Source organism: Ochotona curzoniae, unplaced genomic scaffold, assembly GCF_017591425.1.
Source record: "Ochotona curzoniae isolate NIBS_2020 unplaced genomic scaffold, NIBS_Ocur_1.0 scaffold_3835, whole genome shotgun sequence".
In the NCBI taxonomy this organism is placed as follows: domain Eukaryota; kingdom Metazoa; phylum Chordata; class Mammalia; order Lagomorpha; family Ochotonidae; genus Ochotona; species Ochotona curzoniae.
The window spans coordinates 1,701,236-1,718,675 of NW_024467114.1; the positions used below are offsets into that span (position 1 = coordinate 1,701,236).

The following is a 17,440-nucleotide window of genomic DNA, read 5'->3' on the forward strand; positions in this document are numbered from 1 at the left end:
TGGCGTCCCACAGACATGCACTGCATAGACATGGTCACCAGAGGGCGGTGCAGTCCAAGGAATGGCCGGGCCCCAGCCTTGAACTCCAGCTGTATATGAGTCTGCGGGAGCCAGGCAGAGCCAAGCCTGGCCCTGTGGCTCACAGTGGGGCAGCAGGGTGGCACCCAACACCTCGCTATAGCCCAATGTCCCAGTCACTGATTGGAGAGCAACCCCAGGGAGCCACCGAAGAATGTCTGTGCCAGCTACGATCTTCGGCCTTTCTGCTCACAGTGAGGATGATAAAGGTTTGGTGTTATCTCCCTAAGGTGCCGGGCCACGTGTCATACGTCCAGCATTGCCACAGTCATGTCCACAAGCAAACACAGAGCTGCCAGCCACCAGCCAGGCCTGCGCCTGGCTCCTGGACAACGGGCAGCTTTGCAGCTGACTTCTGGTTCTTCTGAGGACAGGCAGTGACCATAGGGTACCCACAGCAGTGTGTGTGTGTGTGTGTGTGTGTGTGTGTGTGTGTGTGTGTGTGTGTGTGTGTGTGTGTGTGTGTGATGGGGCATTCCTGCTCTGCCCAGAAGCAGCCCCTTCCAGAGCCACTCAGCTGTGACCTACGCCCACCCTGGGTGGCAGCCACGGCAGTGGATCGGATCAGAGCAATGGTGACTGTAGGTCTGCCAGGTGGACCCAGTCCCAGGCTGGTCCCCGTTCTGAACCCAGCACCTGACGCTCCTGAGCACCCAGCCCTCCGCTCACAAGAGGCAGGGGTGCCCCGCCTCGCTGGGCACCAAGCACCCTTGGTTGCTCCCTGCAGAGCCCTATGGGTAAGCGTGTGTGCAAGTCTGTCTGGCTGCTTCTGTCCTTGGCTCAGCTCTGAGACGCTCTGAGGTGCCGGGCAGCTTCCCCGGACAGGAACATGGCACATGTCCCATGTGGGACAGCCGAGCAGTGTGGAAGTGGGTCTGCCTGCAGAGATGTCATACCTACTCTTTGAAAAATTCATGAGAAAGGACATTTTTTAAAATCCATTTTTCCCATCATGCACATTGCATGAAGCTCTGAAAGCCCGTCTGGGGAGATCTGAGGAGGGGAGTCACAGGCACTGAGTGAGAAACACTCATTGTCCCAGAGCCCTGGGGGAGTGGGCTCTGGAACCCCATGTCCCCTCTGAGAACACCAGGATGGACAGAGCTGCCGAGGACACAGTGGGAGGCTCTGGCTGTCTAGGTCAGAAATAACACAGTCAGGGATGGGGCCTGTGTGCACGTGTGCATGTGTGTGACTCTGTATGAAGGCAGGTGTGTGCACGTGTGCATGTGTGTGACTCTGTATGTATGAAGGCAGGTGTGTACACGTGTGCATGTGTGTGACTGCACACACACCTGTGTGTGACTCTGTATGAAGGCAGGTGTGTGCACACGCACCTGTGTGTGACTGCACACAGGAAGGCAGGTGTGTGCACACGCACCTGTGTGTGACTCTGTATGAAGGCAGGTGTGTGCACACATACCTGTGTGTGACTCTGTATGTATGAAGGCAGGTGTGTGCACGTGTGCATGTGTGTGACTGCACACACACCTGTGTGTGACTCTGTATGAAGGCAGGTGTGTGCACGTGTGCATGTGTGTGACTCTGTATGTATGAAGGCAGGTGTGTGCACATGCACCTGTGTGTGACTCTGTATGAAGGCAGGTGTGTGCACGTGTGCATGTGTGTTTCTGTGCATGCCAGCCTGTGTGACCCTGTCTGCGTGTCTGTGCTTCCTATGCTTGCTGCACATGCAGCTGTGTGCGTTTGGTTCCCCATGCAGGTTTGGGCTCGTGTGTTTCAGGTGTCTCTGTGTTGCACACACAAAGGTGCATGTGTGTCACAGGCAGACACTTCCTCCTACACTGTCCTTAGCACTGACATTCCCACCCATCGTTCTGACACTCCTGGACCTTGCATTTCCCATGTTCCTCCTTGGCACAGTGGCTGCTGAGATGGCTCTCCCGAAGACAATTCAGCTGTCTGCTATGATTCTTCCCCAAATGCATTTGATGGGACTTCAGAAATGCTCCCTGGACAAAGTCGCAGAGTGTCTTCAGGGGTAACTAAGGCGGTAGATAAGCTCACAGAACCAGCTGATACACCAAAACAGCTCGGGCTGTAGCAGGTGGCCTGTGCTCTCAGCGGCTCCCCACCGCTGCCAGGCTAAGGCACCTGCTCCAAGCTCACGTCACTGCCTTGTGGGCAGATATGCGGAAGGAGACGTAGCTGCCTGAGGCAGCAACAGCAGCATCTGGAATTGCAAGTGTGCACACTGCGGGGGCTACAAGCAGAAAGCTTTTCCTGTAATTACTGAAACCAAAGAACTCGGTTACTTTTCTGTTTGCTTTGAGTAGCAGCTTTGGAATAGGAAAAGCACATCCAAAAAATCACAGGAGTCCTTGTTTTCCTAACATTTCAAGTGGATTAAAGTGGACCAGAGGCCTGTTTTTGGATGTGTTTCCAGTGTGCAGGCAATGCTTTTCTGACGTGAGCTGGGTGTCACCACAATGGGCTCCTTCCTGCACCACCACTGGGCCTGCGTACCCCAAACAGGGCTGATGTTAAGCCATGCTCCTCAGACATGTGGCTGATTTGCTGCTGGGCAGTGGGTGGACAGTTGTTCTGGCTACGTGGACAGGCCCTTCCTGCATGTGAAATGGATGAGACAAACCCGAGGTCCCACATTAACGGGGCTCTGTGGAACGCATCTCCATCCACCGTGAACCATTGTAAGAACTGTGTGGAGGAAGGCCTCCAACAGGGCGGGAGGGCCCGAGCACATCAGCTGTTGCCTTGGGGATGTGTGCTGCAGGGCTGTAGGGGCAGGAGGAGGACGCCCAGGAAGTCTGAGTGGAGAAGCCCCAGGTCCACGCAGTAGAGGCAGTTGCTGGTGCCCCGCCTGCACCACCTGCGACAAGCACTCAGACCAGGGTGGGGCAGCACCGTGGCTCAGTGGAATGGAACCTCCAGGGAGAAGACCCGAGAGGCAATGGCAGAGCCATGGCCCTACACCAAGGATACACCTGCCATTTTGCCAGCTGTGTTGGTGCTTCTGTTCACCCTGAATGCTTTCTCACTTGCTGCAGCCATTGGAGTTGATGACCAGTGAGCTGCACACACCTGCTTCTCTTGCTTCACAAACGTAAAAACAAGACAGCTTAAGTGTGCCTGGCTGGCAGCCTTCACTGCACTCACATTGCCAGGGAGCTGGTGGTCCCTGCCTGGCACTGGTGACTTGAACCCAGAGCTCGGAGACTGCTTAGCACATAGTCTGCCATGGATTTCCTGTCCTGCACTGTGTCTCCCAATTCACCTGGGACGTGTGACTCATCCTTCGACTCCCTGACATTGTCCTTGGAGCATGTCGGTCCAGAACGCATCCCAGCCAGGCCTCCCATGGCTCTGTGTGAGTTCTCATGGTACTGAGCATGCCTGAACTCCAACTCTGCTTGGGACTACAGTGAGGGTGAGGAGAACAGACAGCACACACACACAAGTTGGCTAGGTTCCCACAACCCTGACGGGTGCCGAAGCCAGCGACAGAAGCCCTATTCCGGCAAGGGAACAAGGCAACAGGACAGATCTACTTCCCCATTACAGAGCTCTTGAAGCTACACAAGAATACAGCCACTTGTGCTCACAAAACAGATAAAAGCAGACAAGTTTCCAAACGTTTCCGTAAGTGGGCACAGCCTCTCAGAGCTGAGCTCAGTGACACTTCATCACCGCCCCCACCCTAAGTCACCTTGCCATACTGAGCCAGTTGGGAGCAAACAGGCAGCAGATGGCACGTTCTATGAAACACGCATATACACGGGTCCTGAGTCAGTCGCCCTAGATGTGATGGCCCCTAGAAAAGAGCATTGCGTGCTTCCGGACAGAGGGACCACAGGTTCACACTGCCTGTGGCAGAGTGCACACCCGGGGCTGAGGGCCCCGACACACTGTACGCGTCCTGCAACCCACCACTGCAATCCCGCCCTCAGTCACCTTCAGTAGCTGAACACACACTGGTCCATCTGCAAGCCTTAGGAAATAGCTTGCTGGAGTCACTGGAACACGGAGCAAAGGACGGCTGGCTCGCACGGGAGATGAGGGGCAAGGGGACAGAGAGGGGCAGCGTGGGAGACAAGAGGTAGGGGACAGGGAGGGGTGGCTTCCGCCAGGAAGGCCAGTTAGTGGCTGTGGATAAGAGTGGGCTGCTGGCATCTACTCCCAGCTTTGCCCCGGGCTCCCAGGATTTGACTTCAGAGAATGGGAGCCATTCCTGGGAGTCGCTCATTTGGGAAATGAATGACAACCAAAACCAAGCTTGGCACCATGACTTGGGATGTATGCAAGGACTTCAGATGCTAGACGCATGGGGTTTTACAGCTCCATGCATGTGGCTCGATCCCCAACGTCCACCTTGAGCGCCTGTCAAAGTCTGCATTCCCAAATGACTTGGGTCTGTGAGCAGCCCGCTGTTCTCTGTGTTCTCAGATGGTTGTGTGTCCCACTTGCACTGATCTAACCTCTCACCATGGGCACCGCACTGGGGATCCTCTGTTCTGGAAAGGCCATCTCTGGTCCCTGCTCCTCTGGCAAGGCCTTTCGGGGACAGCCCTTCCAGTGTTCCCCATGGCTCTTTTTTTTTAGATTACTTATTTTTATTTGGACAGCAGATTTACACACACACACACACACACACACATATGGAGAGAGATCCTTCAACCACTGGTTCACTTATCAAATGGCTCTAACTGCCAGAGCAGAGCTGGTCTGAAGCCAGGAGTTTCTTCTGGATCTCCCGCATGGGTCTCAGTGTCTTGAGCCATTCTCTTCTGCCTTCCCAGGCCATACACATAGGCAGGGCCTTAGTCTACTATGCCATGGCACTGGCCCCTTTCCATGCCTGTTATCCTGGCTTATCTCCGCTTCTGTCACAGGATGTCAAAGGATGTGAGGCTTTCTAGGCAGCGACACCTGACTCCCCTTAGTCTGATGGCATTGGAGCAGTTTTAGAAGAGCAGGTGCGTTCAGTGCTGGCATGTATTCCCCGGTGGTGCCGTGGCCCCGGCTGCACCTTGGGAGACACAGCTGCCAAGTATTTATCCCACTCTGCACCGTCATGTTGGTCTGTTAGGGCTACTACAATGGAAGAAAACCAACCACGTGGCTTAAACAACACAACTGCATCCCCAGCTGTTTTGGGTCAGAACCTGGGGCGGGCTCTCATCCTGGCCCTTGGGCAGCTGCCTCGTCCCGGGGTCCACACAGCATAGAGATGGCGAGAGCTCAAGTGCCTCCGAGAGGCCTTCACCTCCGCTGCCTCACGGGAACCTCACCACACTTGGCTTGGACTACGTCTGATTGTACCGTATTGGGATAAGGCTTCAACACACACACATTCTGAGAGCCCACAGCACCCCTTTAAAGTTGTGTAGGGGTGGAAACGGGAGTGCCATGCTGACATTCTGTTGACCACCAGTATGGGCTCTGGTTGCTCGCAGATGGCCCAAGTGCAAACTCCCTGTCAGCCTCTGGGAGATCTGGCAGGAGCTGTGGCCTGGCTTACGTCGCCTGGCTTACGTCACACACAGCCCCCGCAGCTGCAGCCAAGTGGGGAATGAACCAGCCAGTGGAGGAGCCCTTTTTCTCTTTCTCTCTCTATAATTCCGCCTTTTGAGTAAATAAGAAAAAAAAAATGAAAAAAAAAAAAGGATGTTGTAAGTCTGGGAAGTTTATGCTTTGACTCTAAGCTTTGTTTTCTTATTTGTAAAATGTGCATTATGTTCATTTCACAGAATTACTGCAAGGCATAAAAGATGAATTATTAGTTCCTAGAAAATCCTGGAAAATGTTAGTCCTTGAGAAATAAATGATAGTTATTCACATGACCACAGTAACTTCGTGCGGCTCTTGGTTCCTACTTTCCAGTGTTGCAGTTTATCCCCTGCAGGGCAACACACGCCTGATTCTGAGTGCAGAGTTCCTGGCTCCTGCCCCACAGAGTGGGGGCATCTGTGCTGGCCAGGGATGAATTCTGCCTGTGGCCGCCACCTGCCCAGTACTGGCAGCCCCCCTGGTTCCTGCTCCCCCACTGGCAAGATCCGCACAGCTGCCTCTAGCCCCTTCCATCACTGACACACCTCTGCCACCTGCCAGACTCCCCTGAGTCATCTACCTGGCTGCTCCTAACGACAGTGCTCACCGGTCAGAGATCCGGGCTAAGTCTGTGCAAGTCTCCACACAATAGCGGCCAAGCGACTGGGTGGGAAACGGCTCAGTCCAGGCATGGCTGTGTGACACTCACACAGCACTGACAGCAGCCCTGCCTCCGCCTCCTAGGTCTCATCGCCAGGCCAGCCTGGGAGTGGGCGACATGGACCAGAGGGACCGGCGTCTTCAGGGTATTCTGTCTTTTGCCCCGTGAGCACTGTGAATCCAGCGTGGGATCAGCTAGGCTGCTGGCGTCTTGCTTATTTGGCCTGGTGGAGCATTTCTGCTGAGCTGGTCTGGGCATCACCCCTTTGCTGCACAGGCTGAAGGCTGAAGGCATATTTTTCAACTGGCTGATCAAGTTTCCATAAGGATATAAGGGATTTTTAAAATTATGTCATCCCATAAAGACTAATGGGGGCATTTCAAGTTTCAAGAGCTAAATGTGCTTCTGAAAGCCACAGTTTCGATAATCAACATTGTGGCTTGTGCAATAGATTAGATTCTTCCCACCTCTGCTATTAAAAAAAAATTCAAAACCGATTTGTGTTCTAACTCCAAGAAGTATATATGGTCGTTGGAAACTGCTTGGGTTCATAGCCTGCTATTGAACTTTATCTTTTCTTCTTTTTCTCATATTGCAATAATGTTTAAATAAAAAAACACAAATAACTTTGTATTCTCTATCTAGTATTGACCTGCCAAGTGTGTTTTAAAGTGAGTAAAATTGCCTTTGATTTGCAATTTTGATCTTCTGGCAACCTTCACAATGATGCTGGAGCAAGTGCCGAGTCTCGTCAGGAGGCCGAGTCCCTTAGGATCCTTTCCCACCTCATCCGGTCTTCAGGGATGCCAAGGCGAGACTCGGTGCAGAGTTCCTTCTTCACGCTTAGCCAGTAAGAGGAGTGCTCAAGTCCTTCATGTGTGGAGAGCATAGAAACAGTTACCTGTGCTTCTGCTGTCTTTGCACTTAACACACGCTTTTGCAAGGGATAACAAAGTCTTCACCAATAGCTGTAACAATGTCTACATTTGATTAAGTTTCATTGCTCAAGCCACATGACAAATGTTTGCACGGTCCATTGTGTGCTCAGGAGCCCAGGCGGTTGAACATCCCCCACTGACAGTCAACCCCCAGTCGTAAAGTCTCCACATCTTCACAGAATAAAAATGTTTCAGAACTGCATTGTTTTTGTTAAGGCTCTCAATGCCTTTGATAGTTGCCATGATTGTTATCTATAAAGCCAATTTTTCACTGTTATTCCTAATTTTTGCTTCCATATGTAATATTTGTCCTTTGGTATTAAAATTATTTCATTCAACATGATGTTTTCTAGATTCAAACATGTTGCTGCAAATGATAGAATTCCATCGTTAGTGCAGCTAAACAGCATTCGATGTGTGTGTGACGTTTCGGCTACTCATTTGGTGACGGACACCGTGGGTGATTGTGCGTCTGTCCCGTTGGTTGTGAATAGTGCTGTTGTGAACATAGTGGGGCAAGAATCTCCTCGGCATGATGTGTTCCTGCCTTTTGGACCTACACCCAGTCCTGGCATTGTTGAACCAAACGGCAGATCTGCTGCCAGGTCCTGCACCCAGTCCTGGCATTGCTGAACCAAACGGCAGATCTGCTGCCAGGTCCTGCACCCAGTCCTGGCATTGCTGAACCAAACGGCAGATCTGCGGCCAGGTCCTGCACCCAGTCCTGGCATTGCTGAACCAAACGGCAGATCTGCTGCCCGGTCCTGCACCCAGTCTTCGGACTCCCAAGCCCTTCTAGGCCGACTCCCTTCCCCCACCTGGGACACAACAGGGAAGAATGAGCCTCTGATTGCCCCCCTCCCACTGGCACTGCCCCCAGTCTCATTCTCTCTTGATGGTCAGCACTGTATACATATTCCAAAGCTAAACACACAGAGACTCTGCATTTTTGAGTCTAACGAGTCACACATATCGAATATCAGGAAAAAGCCATCACATCTGCACTGAACATGCACGGGCTGTTCATCTTGTGTTCTTGAAGACAGTCCATTAGCTCTTTACACAGAATTTGCCCTGTAATGGGCACTACAAGATAGCCAGAGGTGCTGGACAGCATGCAGGTGGTGTGTGGGTTTATGTACATACTGTACTTCTTCTCACAAGGGATTATGTCCACACGGATGTGGTGTATGCAGAGGGATGCCTGCCCTGACACAGCCAGTGACACGCAAGCAAGTCAGCAATGCTCATGTGTACCAAGCACCAGCAGGGCGCATATCTGGGGCCTTACTGCCAGGGCAGCTCAGAAGGAGCAGCAGCAAGACCCCACAGAGCTAACGCTTCCTGAGTCTGGCTTCGCTGTGTCTGTTCTCATTCTCTAGTTGTAGCAAGTAGGCTCCAAGAACTCCAGCTCCTCTGGTCCTGGGGCCAGAGACTTTGTCTTGCAGTTCAGCATACAATGCAGATAGCAACACTCAGTTGCCATCATCAACTGGCAGTAGGCTGGCCCCTCCCACCTGGAGGCCACCACAGTCAGCTGTATCCAGCAGATGTGCCCACTCACCACCTCTCAGATGCCTGCCTCGTCCCAGATCACTGTAACCCTGTCCTGGGTGCAGTGATGCCAGGTACCAGCTGCTGCTCATTTGGATCTCGGAGCAGCAAAGGTTTACCTGCCACGTCCACCTGTGTTGGGTCTATCCTCACACCCACAGAAGCGCTGTCACACCTGAGACCCAACCACTGTGAAGCCACTGTGGCAGTACCCACCAAGAGAAGCCTCAGAGGGCAGCCAGACATGAGGATCCCCTTGCTGCAGCCCCGAGAAGCGAACATCCTGTTTCCAGGCAGATGCAGGCACAGAGGCCAATCAGCTGCTCAGCACGGAGGGGAGGCTTAATAAACTGCTTCTAAAGGATCAAGGACCGCATAATTAAATATAACATAATTGCTTGAATGATCTCTAAAATGTAAAACATGGAGGAGCAAGCTGAGGCCCGCAGATTCATCTGCTGTAGGCCCCTTGTCCTGTGTGGGAGCCCTTGGCCAGTCTCCCTGGCATCATGGTTCTCTGAGTCCCACTATTGGGGGGGAGGCCACAGCCTCATTTTTCTGTGTGTCCTGAAAGAACAGAAACAGTGACTAGCTTGCTGATTTGTCAGATGAATTGCTGGCATAAAGAGTGGAGTAAAACAAGGGTTAATCAGAGAGCAGAAAACCCTTCTCCCGGTGAGTGCTCCAGGGGTCATGGGTCACCATGCGTGAGGCTCAGTCATATCGCTGAGTAACATACCCTCTGCTTCAATGGGCGAAGGCTGGTCCCACACTCTGATTACCACTCAGCAGGATGCTCTTCCGTGTACTGCCTTCCTGTCTGCGCCTTCCCAAGTCCATCCAGGCTGTAGTCCCATCCTGAGGTTGCTCAGTGCAGGCACTCCCTCCCCCCGCCATTAGCGGCCCTCCTTGGGAGCATGCCAGCACGCACCTGTGAGCCAAGCTTAACAGGTGACCCAAGAATTGTCCAACAACCACACTCTCCAGCTTGCATTGGAAGAATCATGTTGCAGTGAAAGCTAAAATATAGACACTGCAAAGGTATATCATTCTGATTATCTAAAGCATTGCTGTGTTTCTAATTCAGGAATTGGCAATGCCCCCTCCACACACACACATGATAATGCCTCATGCGATGATGGCTAAAGTGCCTCACAAAGAAACTCGGTGAATATGTGATTAAAGAGGCGTTCAGCTCGCAGCTGTCAGGATTAGCAAATGGTAACAGCTCTTAAGTGAAGGCATTTGTTTTCTCAAAGATGAGATGCAATTTCCGTAACTGAGGTTTATGGATACCTCCTGGGATAATGGCTCCTTTGCACCTGAAGTTTATCTTCCGCAGCATGAGGGCAGGCTGTGCCCTGTTCAACAAAGAGAGCATTTTACATCCCCAGGAAGCACTGCTGTGGGTCCTTGCTAAGGCTCCTCATTGGCTCGTTGTCTGGGAGACGGGGGCAGATTGGCGAGTCATTGGCAGGACTGTTTGTCTTCTCAGGCGACCACCGACACTTGGCTCCTACCAGAACGCACCCGGCGAAGTGCTTTGGAGGCACTGCAGGCTATCTCTGCTGATGGCGCATTGATCACGCTGGGATGCGGCAGGGATATCTGTCTTGGGATGAACGGCTTTATTGTCTGCTGCGACAGTTGACTTCCTGTCCGCCTGGCACACAGGCGGGAGACGCTTCAGGCCGCTGTATTAATGGCCCAGTGGCCTTTCCCAGATGCACAGCGGTCGGGGAGAAGGGGTCTGTCTGGGAAGTAAGGCTGCAGGCCGAAGCTCTCCTGCAGCCTCACTCTGCCTGCCTGAGGCCACAGTGCTCCCAGAGCAAGTTTGAAGAGGAACCTAGAAGGAGGGCACATGGAGAAGCCCAACCTCGGGAAGAGGAGGCGGCATTGGCATCATGAATCCTCAGTGGAAGCCCGCAGGTCTCACTCCATGTCACAGGGCAGACACTGAAGGGGCTCAGTCAGCCAGAGGAGCACGTGGGAGGGGTCGCAGGATGCCTCCTCTGCCCAGCCCCAGAGCTGGGTGCGCTGCATTTTCTCCCAGGAATTAAGAGTACAGAACAAAAAGCTTGCGCAGTGGTGGTCTCTGACAGGGCCTGCAACCCACTCCCGGAGCTGGACTCTGCTCCATTTTCCACATCAGACAAGGGGCTCGTTCTTGCACTCCTGCCCTCCTACATACTGTATGGTCAGCAGAAGGTGGCTGACTCAGCCTGCGCCTCCCTGTGGCTGCTGCCTGCACCTGGGCAGTCCTCCTGGAAACCACAGCAGCTTACACCCGAATGATTTCGCAAACATAATAATGCCATTTCCATTCTAAAAATCCTTTTCTTTTTTGGCCTTTTCCTAACTAGATCCATCCTAGAAGTCCTTCCAAGCCATCACCCTGCTTCTGCCCTACCCATCATTTCCAAGTTTCAACTCCAGCCTTGAGGAGGGCACCCGCCCAGCCCCGCCCTGGGCGCAGGCTCCTCCTCCCCTCCTGACCCCTCTCCTTTTGGTGCCGAGTCCTGCACACACTCTGCTGGCCACCTTCACAGAATCTGTGTCTTTCCAGATCTTCCCTATTTCCATCTTATCTCGTGGGTTAGAGTGCAAAGAATCAGTCAACACCTACGGGCTGAACTAAGAACTTCAAACTGTTGTGTCACTCAATGATCTGTTTACATCTGCCAAAGCAGCATTTTGCAGGCACAGCTGTGTCCTTCGAGTCACTCAGCCTTACTCTGAAGGCATTTTATCACCAGGCACTTAGCAGCAACTGGATGAAGAATCGTTTCAAGGATATTTGAAGTTAGGTTAAGAAGGTAAAAATGTGTGTCATGTGGTAGATAAAAATGCCACCTCAAATATTTGTGTCCAATATTGAATATCTAGGCACCATTTTGTATGAGTTAGATTACCAAAAGAATAGCAAGGTCGTAGTAAAACCAGAGGTGGGGGAAATTTCTGGAGCCTTTAGCAATCCAACATAGTTGCTGTGTATCAGATCAGAAAGTGTTCCCAGTCCTCAGCCTGATCACCTCAGGCTGGAGACAAGTCCCGGTGATGTCATTCAAAGGCCAGCCGTGGCAATGCCCACTGCAGTGGCCACCTGCTTTCCCACATCTCGCCCACCATGTCCATCAGAACTGTAGCAAACGTAGTTGTCTGCAGGGAAAGCTCCTCTCTGGGCCAGGAGCTCATCAAGACCAGGCTCCGACACTTGACTTGTCTTCATATTTGCAGGGAAATTGCAATGCCTTCATTTTATAAAAGCAGGATAAATGCACAGGTCAGCATACACACACACGCCTCCAGAAATGAAAAGCAGAATCAGCTATTCAACAAAACGAGATCGCCACATGAGTGTCTTCAGGGGTCCTTCAGCCAGAGAACAAAGTGCCTGGAGCTTCAGGCTCCTGGTGGGCTTGCTCAGGAAGCAGATCACAGATCTCTCAGGTGAGGGTATGTGGGGTACATTCTCAAATAGTCACAGCACATTACCCAGAGTGGGTGCTCTCTGTGTAACCAGGGCCGGGCTGTAGCAAGTTCAAAGGCTGTAGCACATTGGTAGTCCAAGACTAGCGGAGGCCTTTCTTTGATGAGTTTCTGGAAACACACCAATGAAGCCATGGATACAAACCCTTGTTGGACACTGAACTCAGCAAAGCACTTCACCTTGGGGTGAGTTTTGTGACACGGACGGTTAAGCATTCCACATCAGAGAACCTGGTTTAATCCCAGTTACTCTGCCTTTCCAATACAACATCCTGCAAACATGCCTGTGAAAGCAGTGAGTGGTGGCCCAGACACCTGTGCCCTGCCACCTGCACAAAGCCTCAGGCTTCCATGGACCAAGATGGAGTTTCAGGCTTCAGCTGAGCCCAGCCCTAGCTCTGCGTATCTGGGGAGTGGTCCACGTATTGAAGGTGTTTCTTCCTCTTTATTTTTCTCTTCCTTTATTCCTCTCTCTTTATTTTCATTTCTTTCTTTCTCTGTTTCTCTCTATTTCTTTTTCATGCTGCCTTTCTAGGTCATAAAGCAAATGAGTAAATAAGTATTTTGGGAAAAAAGAAAAAAAACTACATCACCTTAATAAACTGTTAGAAAGTACTTCGAAGTAGCATGTGTGTAACTTGATTCATTTATTTAAAAAATAAGATTGTGCCCCAATGTTAGCAAGCGAGTGTGCTAATTTTGAGTGTTTTCAAGTTAATTTTTTAAGAAGATGCTAATCCAAGACCTTCAGAGGAGATGGAAACAGATAAATTCTGAATTTAAGAGATCAAACTTTATCCGTTCACTGCTTTTATCTGCTTTGTTAAACATAAGAAGACCTGAGAGCTCTCCGAGCCCTGTGGACGCTGCGATGCCGTGGAGCACGGCAGCCTGGAACAGGCAACAGCAAACCCTAATTAAGACTGGCTGAGGAAGGAAGGGGAGTGATGTGAAAGCACCTGTTACTGAGGCTGGGCCAGTTCAGTGCTTCTCCAAAGAAGACCAAGTAATTGACGCGCCCTGGGCTCTGTGAGGATTAATTGGATGTCTTCCAAGACATTATTCCTGCAAAACTCAAGCGTGAGTAGAGCAGAAAATGCAGGTCCAGGCTGTAGACTACACTGGCACCTTGGAGTGCAGCCTCGGCTTGCACTGAGCAGTGCCAGCCGGGCTCCAGAAGGTCTTCCACTGTGTTTGTGTTTATTTGTGTATTGGCATTGATGGAAAACTTCCCCTAGGAAGTTATTTCTCGCAGCTCTCAGCCCCAAGGAAAGCAAACTTGCTTCTTTCGGTAGCTGATATTCACTGCATTTCTTTCTCTTGTTTGGTCTGTTGGGACGCTGCTAGCTGGGCTTCATGGCTCCCTTTAATGACAGGCAGGGGACGAAGAACACATTCCCGCACCACCCTTCTCTATCTTAGTTCACGACTGAGTGGCCAATTTCTCTCTACTTTAATATTGCACATTTTAGGATATTATTCCTCAATATCTGTCTTACACTTTACAAAGGATATGTAATATATATATATATACACACATATATTTACGTATAATGCATGCAACTTATACGTAATAGAATCTCTAGAAAAACACCAGCCGTAAATGTATCAATGCATTTGGAAATTCCCCATCCCATTAAGCTCTTTTGTGTTCTGCTGTCATTGCACCTGACCAAGAAACGAAGCAAACAAGAAAGATGTGAGAACAGAGGTCTGTTCCCTCCTCCAGAGGTGACCGCTCAGGCCAACAGCAACAGGGCCAAGTGGAAGTTCATTAAGATGCTGCTCCTTGGGCCCTGAGCAGACCTCCAGGCGAGGGCCCCGCAGTGTGTGTTTTGATTCACACCAGCTGCTGGGGGTCGGATCCAAAGGAGCAGTAGGTGGTGGGTTTACCAGTCACCAAGAAGAAGGACAAGAGCCTGCAGGAACTCCTGTGCAGTGCCCCGTGAGAGAGGCCGATTCCAGGAGGCAGTGCCCTGGTGACATGGAGAAGTGCAGTGCACAGAGGCTGAGCAGTGGGCTTGCAGCAGGGCGCGTGTGGGAACTGGGTCTCCAGGGGAGCTAGTGGACAGGGAACCTTACGAAGCAGAGGCTTCCTGGGTTCCTGTAGGATGCTAGGATGGGCTCTTGAACTCTTTACAAAGTCCTTCCCATGTGCCTGTACCGCAGGCCAGCCCCAGCTTCTCCACTCTTCATGCATGCCCTGCTCGGCCTTTTGCTATAACCATGCCAGGAGTTGGGACATGACTCGTTATTTCCCTGCAAACCAATGATGAGGAGCGTCTTCTTCAGTGATGGTCTCCTGTCTGTCTCATCTTCTTGGCTGAAGAGTCTGAATCTTTCGCCCCAGTTTTCATTAGGTTGTCTTCTCGAGTGGCACGGGTTATTTGCATATCTAGATACAAGAGCTGGATCAGACAGATGATTTACAAATGGTTTCTGAATTCTGGTTCTTGTCTTTCCATTTTCTTATTAGTGTTTAAAACTGCAAGAAGCTTTACCCTTCTTTACACTGTAATTTTCTCTAAGTTTATTTTCCTCTTACGGATTGTGATTTTGATGTAGAAGTTAGGAATATCACAAAGATGTTCTCCAAATACTTCAGTCAGTCACACACTTTAACTTTCACATTTTGGTTTATGGCCCACTTTGTGTTAATATGTTCTCCCATGAAATTTGACCACAAGCAAAGATTAAGAAGAGAAAAATGAGAAAAATGAATGCCCAGAGAAATGGCAGCTAAGGGGTCTCCACATGAGCAGCCACAGAGAAAAGTCGGATGGAAGATCTTTCTGGAATGTTGCTACCTTGGTTGACAATAAACACATGAAGACTTGCATGCAGGATTTATTTCTGGGCTCTGAATTCTTCTATTATTGCACATTCTTATATCAACAAATCTTTTTCATTATATATTTTTTAATAACTTGTGAATGCAAAATCTCCTACTTCGATCTTTATCAAAATTCTTTAGCAAATGATTACATTTCATATAAACTTTAAGATTAGGTTGCAAATTTCTACCAAAAAAATGTGGAAAGAAAAAGGATGTTGGAACTTTTAGGAACTGCTTGAAGCTATGAACTAGGAACTCAATCTGGGTGTCCACCACAGGTGTTGGGGCCCCACATCCTTGGGCTGCCTGCAGTGCCCGTCAGAGCGTGCTTGGGCAGGCAGCTGGAATGAACAGCAGCTATGCCAGCGTGGGCTGCAGGCTTTCCAGGCAGCGACACACTTTCCCCAGAGCTTTGCACACACGTCTGTGAGACACGTGTTCTGCACGAATTTTCTCCAAGCTTGCGGGCTCAGTACTGTGTAACGGTGGGACTGGAAGAGCAAACATTGTTAGTCCTTAGTAAGGTCCAGCCTATCACCTCTTCCTCTTCCTCCTGGTTGGATTTCTCGTGTCCCTTATTGTCCACTTGGGTTTTATTGCATCAAGACGCTCTCCCACCAAGCCTCTTGGGGCACCGCCACACTGCAACAAATGGATTCTTTATGTAGGGTTTGAGGGAAGGCACAAGGCGCCCTCCCCCTGCACATTGCTATTTAACTGACCATCGCTGGAGGAAAAGCAGCCTTGCAGTACCAGCCTTGCGGTACCAGCTTGCTGGCCTGGCTGGTGATGTCAGAGGCACAGGGGCCTCTGCTGACTCTGCCCTGTTCTATTTCTAGGCCACTTCCTGGGTAATCATCACTACTCTGAATGTGCTTTAGATTTTCACAGTGGACATGTCCCAGCCTTTTTAATCTTGAATATTTCATTGGCCAGTCTTTCACTTGTGTGTTCTCATTGTCATTGTTGAGGTAGTTTTGTAGTTTCCACAAAACAAACAAAACAAAATAAAACAAAACCCCAAAAAACTAACAGTGGACTTTTGACAGGAGTTGTGTTGAATCAGAAGATGAATTTGAGACCAATATCCACATTCCCATTCTTAAATCTTCCATTGGTAAGTGGCCTTTCTCCCTTTCTGGGGCATCTCTAGTCTCCCTCGGAGTTCCACGACGCCTGAGGGGAGAGTCCACACCAGTTTGCTGGCTTTATTCCGCCCACTGAGCTAAAATCTACAACTTGTAACTGTGCTTCTTTATGTGCTTTTGCTCGCTGTTGCTGTTCAGCCAACTGCAGCTGATTTTAAATAGGGACCTGCCAGTCACCCTCATGGCGATTCAGAATTCTTCCTGGTGTTTGTTAACTTCTCAGTCACAGCATCCATCAAAGTTCCTGGAATGTGTCTACAATGCTGGCCTTCCTCTGGCGAAAGCTTGGCAGTGTTCATGGCCCCGTGTCATGTCAGCTTTCCTCTGAGAACCTCATGGACATCAACCACACACCTGTCCACATGCAGCAAGAGGCAAGGCCATCACCAGGTCCAGCTTGAACGCTGGCGTTCACCCATCTTCTGTGAAAGGGCAGTGGATTCCCTTGAAGCTTCAGGCTTTATCTTTAACATGCCATCACGTTTTTCATTTTCCCGCCAAAAAATATAGCTATCTTTGTTTTCCTGTGATTTTGGTGTGGTAGCTGTCCCTGAGAGAGACCTGGGTTCTGTCTCCAGGGTCTGCAAGCCTTGGCGACATGAAGGGCTGGTGGGTACCACATTCCACCCTCTCTTCTCAGCATCCATGAAACAGGATAGAGGCACACCAGTGGAACAGGTGCCAAGCTCACACAGACGTGCATACTGAGGACCAGAGCCTGTCAGGAGTACCTGGCACTCACCATCGACCACTAGGAATGCCAGATCAACATGGCGCTCTTGGGTTGGTCACTGTGGGTGCAAATGCGACGGGCAGCACCAAACGGTGCCTCACAGCATCCCTTTACCACAGGATAAACCTTGAAAGGCCGATTTTCAGAGTCAACAAAGCGAATGTATCACACTGCATTTGATTTGTGATCATCTATTTATATTCAGGGCATTCTCGTTCCCAACTTTGGCTCCTTTGATGCGAGTGACTCTGGCAGCTGGGAACTGAACTGTAATTTTCCTTCTGCAGGGAGAAAGCTATTTGAGGCTACGGGTCAGGACGTGCCAATGGGAGAGGCAGAGGTCAGGCGCAGGGGATCGTGACTCGGGCCTGCCTGTGTCACCATGCTAATTCCAGCCAAGCACTAAATTTCCACTAAGACACCCCATCCTGGTGCCCTCTGGTCTGTGATGCAGTGGACACGAATGCAAAATCA

The 17,440-nt window shown here is 50.6% G+C and overlaps 1 protein-coding gene across 1 annotated transcript in view; it reads right to left on the reverse strand.

Annotated features, from left to right (window-relative positions):
- VWC2 (von Willebrand factor C domain containing 2) overlaps nt 1-17,440 on the reverse strand; it is a 47,057-nt gene that overhangs the window by 11,815 nt on the left and 17,802 nt on the right. The gene's annotated exons all lie outside the window — the stretch shown is intronic.